Source organism: Rhagoletis pomonella, unplaced genomic scaffold (assembly GCF_013731165.1).
Source record: "Rhagoletis pomonella isolate Grant_MI unplaced genomic scaffold, Rhpom_1.0 Rhpom_scaffold_00004, whole genome shotgun sequence".
NCBI lineage: Eukaryota > Metazoa > Arthropoda > Insecta > Diptera > Tephritidae > Rhagoletis > Rhagoletis pomonella.
Window position 1 is genome coordinate 14,518,927 of NW_023458558.1, and position 4,276 is coordinate 14,523,202.

Below are 4,276 nucleotides of genomic sequence, written 5' to 3' on the forward strand. Positions count from 1 at the left end.
GTGTAAATATTCATGTGTGTATGTATGTATTTATATGGTCACCTAAAATGTGTATACATATGTACATGTGTATATATATATGTACATATGTATGTAAACACAGAATTGTAATTGGGCTGCGAAGCAGAACACAACACTGGTAATTTATAAAATTTACATACATACATACATATACTGGCGCTAATGGGAAAAGTTATAGACACATTTACTTAATGCTACGCACATTTAAGTAGTTAAATAGATACATATTGCTCGCTTGTTGGTACATTGCAAGAAAAATCAAAAACATGGAAACCCCTACTTTAAGCTATTTAATCAGGAGACCTAAGAGTAGAACTGAGTGCAATGGGGTATAGTCGTTGTGCTAGGTATGCATTTACAGTTACATGGCTATACTCAATCCCGATTCTTGCGTCCTCGTTCGCGCACTCTGGGCAACGTGAACAACCCATGTGCGAGACGTGGTAACCAATCTGAGTAGAGCTTTGGGTCACGGCAGAAAGAGAGGAAGCTTCGGTGGAGCCACTTCGACTTATTCGGTCTACGGGTTCACTGAAGTCTGCAGCGTCTGTTCACCAGTAGGTGCGGCTGCAAGCGGGTGTTTGTCTTGGAGTAAGCAGCTCGCTATATAAGCTTGTATTTGGTTGCGAAACCTCCCCCGTCCCAGCAATAGGCTGTGCACTCGTTTGGGACACGCCACGTAAAAACCCCCTCCAGTGAAGAAGCGAAGCAATGCCTCGGATGAGACCCCCCTTATGATCACGACCACGTGAAACGTTTAAAGAACTACGATTTGAGGGCATGCACCTGGAATGTCCAGACCCTTAATGGGGGCCTCTGCCCGGCTGTCCTCGTAGGAATAAAAGCAGACATCACCACCATCCAAGAAATGCGTTGAACGGGGCAGGCAAGCAATGCCTGGAGCCTTGTAACGTTTCATACAGCTGCCATGTAAAGGAGCGTAAATTCGATGTTGGATTTTTGGTGGGAGAAAGACTCCGTCGCCGAGTACTGTCGTTCACCCCGGTAGACGAGCGTGTAGCTATAATCCGCATCAAAGCGAGATTCTTCAACATCTCGCTCATCTCCGCCCATGCCCCGACGAAGGGAAGGATGAGGTATCCAAGGATCTCTTCTATGAGCGCTTGGAGCGCACGTACGAGCACTGCCGCCGCCACGATATCAAAATCGTGCTTGGCGACTTCAATACCAGGGTGGGCAAGGAAGAGATCTCTGGAACCACCATCGGAAAATTGAGCCTTCACGACGAAACGTCCGACAACGGACTGAGGCTGATCGATTTCACCGGGGCCCGGAACATGGTAGTATGCAGTACTAGGTTCAATCATAAAAAGATACATCAAGCTACGTGGCTGTCTCAGGATCGAAAAACGAAAAACCAAATCGATCATGTTGCGATAGACGGAAGACATGCTTCCAGTGTTTTGGACGTACGTACACTCCGAGGCCCAAACATCCCCTCGGACCACTATCTTGTTGCAGCAAAGATACGCACCCGCCTCTGTGCAGCAAAAAATGTGCTCCCAAATATGCAAGGAAAATTTAACGTCGAAAAGCGGCAATCACAACAGTCAGCCAATGCATTCGCTGCTCGACTCTCACACCTGCTCTCAGAGAGCACTCTTCAATAAACCGACATATGCGAACAATGGAACCACCTTTCCCGCTCATTAAGAACCGCCGCCGAAGAAGTAGTCGGATTTGAGCGAGTCCGAAAGAACAACTGGTACGATGAGGAGTGGCAGGAAGCTGCAGAGAAATAAGATGCCGCCTACAGGGCTACGCTGCGATCGGGTGCAACGCGCGCTATGTGGGACCACTATAGGGATCTGGAGAGGGAAGCGAGATGTATTTGCCGATATAAGAAGGGAGAGGCCGAAATACGTGAGGGCGAAGAGCTTGAAATGCTGTCCGACAGGAAAAATGCCCGAAAATTTTACCAGAGAGTTAGGCGACTTACGGAAGGTTCCAAGACCAGGGCGTACTCCGAGCCCCCAGTCGATGATGACTGAGTCATGTTCCTCCGCCTGACTATGATGATGTGATGTACGAATAGCGACAACTACGCGGGATCAGCCTTCTAAGTATAGGTTACAAGGTCTTATCGAGCGTATTGTGTGAAAGACTGAAGCCCACCTTCAATGAACTGATTGGGCCTTATCAGTGTGGCCTTAGGCCTGGAAAATCCACCATAGACCAGGTAAAATCTTGGAAAAGACCCGCGAGAAAGGGATCGACACTCACCACCTATATGTCGACTTTAAAGCAGCTCTCGACAGCACTAACAGGAGTTGCCTATACGCCGCTGATACGGCTGTGTAAAATGACGTTGAGCAATACCACCAACTCCGTCAGAATTGGGAAAGACCACTCCGAGCCATTCGACACCAAACGGGGTTTCAGACAGGGCGACCCCCTTTCATGTAACTTCTTTAATCTGATGTTGCAGAAGATAATAAGAGCTGAAGAACTGAACCGCTCAGGAACAGAAGCATTGGCAATGACAACATCTGATGAGGCGGCTCTTGGAGTATTCGAGATCTTTACAGCGGCTCCGCTGGCTTGGCCATGTCGTTCGAATGGACACCGACGCTCCAGCTCTGAAAGTATTCTACTCGGAACCCGCTGGTGGTAGCAGAGGAAGGGGGAGCCCCCCACTGAGATGGAAAAACCAGGTGAAGAAGAACTTGACTTCACTTGGCATTTTTAATTGGCGTCCGTTGGCACAGAAGAGAAACGACTGGCGGTCTTTGTTGAACTCGGACAAAATCGCTTAGGCGGTTACAGCGCCAAATAAAAAGAAGAAGAATCTTTGTTTGTAACGTATTCTCATACATACATATTTCCATTCCCTTTTGCGATACCTTGATCATTCAGTTGTGTCAGGTCCTAATAGGAGTTAAAATTTTCACACCAGAATATTTATTTTTTATCTGTATTTATTTTCCTCAGTCTTGTTCCACCTAACACACAGGTTGCATAAATTGTTTTCTAGTTAGTAAAAACACTCATATTTAAAAATGGTTCTATTTTTTATAAAGCAATCGCATTTCTGGCTAGCATATTTCAGGACGAATGGATAAGGATTGAGCCAAGAGCTTCTGTGAGCAAATCCAATTTTTTGCAGCAAATGTCAGTTACGCGGTTTTGCAGAATGACGATAGGCGGTTTTGTACTTAAAACGACGATGTGTAACATAAAAACATATGAACATATACAGATAAATATGTATATGTTGACGTTGCGTCACCTAAGAACGGGCAACCCCAAATACCCTTGTACGGTGCAGCTAAATACCGGCTTTTTATATTGCCGGCGAACTTTGTTGTTACATTTATTGACAGTTAAATAAATAAAATACAAGCCTAACTTCACTTTAATAGCAAATTCGGCAACAACAATGAACAGAAGCATTGTGAAGCAGAGTGTAAATATATCTACATATAAACGCAAAGAGCGTACCCTCATATATGCGTACACTGTAGCTCTGGCAACGTTGTAATCACTCCACAATCCTCAACTCGCTCAAAATTTTTCGGCCTTTGTGCGAGTCTTCACGCTTTATGCACTGGAGTGCCATATTGCACGCCACATTTTAGAGCGTTGTCAATACGCACCACACCACATTGGGCGATATTTTCACTGAGCTTTGCCGCTCTGCTCTTCCCAGGCAAGAAGTGGCAATAATAATACATACAGCGGAGTTGCTGAGCAATTTAGTCGGAGTAGCTGGAGTAAACCACAGACTGGGTATGTAAGTACATATGTATGTATAGTTTCCGCTGCAGTCTTATTAGCAACGTTTTAAGCCCAGTTAGTAGTCTGCAGCAAATCCAAATTGATATTCAGTTGTCAAAGTGTCGTCGAAGCATTCAAATGGTTCCTTAATCATTCGCGGGCATTCGCAGCTTTTGAATATGAAAATTTTAAATTAAAAGTGTATACACTTAAATAAATTGAGTTAAAACATTTTGGGACTCACTGAAAATACTTTTTTAATATTTGTATTATGGAAAGATTAATTTGTGAATAAATGAAGTTAAAATTGAAAGCAAATATGCAATGAATAATCAAGTATGGAGTGTATAATATTTCTTTAGTAACATCCAGGGGATTAAAGAAAATCGTTTTTCAATTATGTACATACATATGTACATTTTTACGTACATATATTTACCTTTTTAATGTCTGCAAGTAAGAACACTAAAATTAATACAAATTCGTTGTTTGGTATTCGTATAAGCAACCGTAAAAA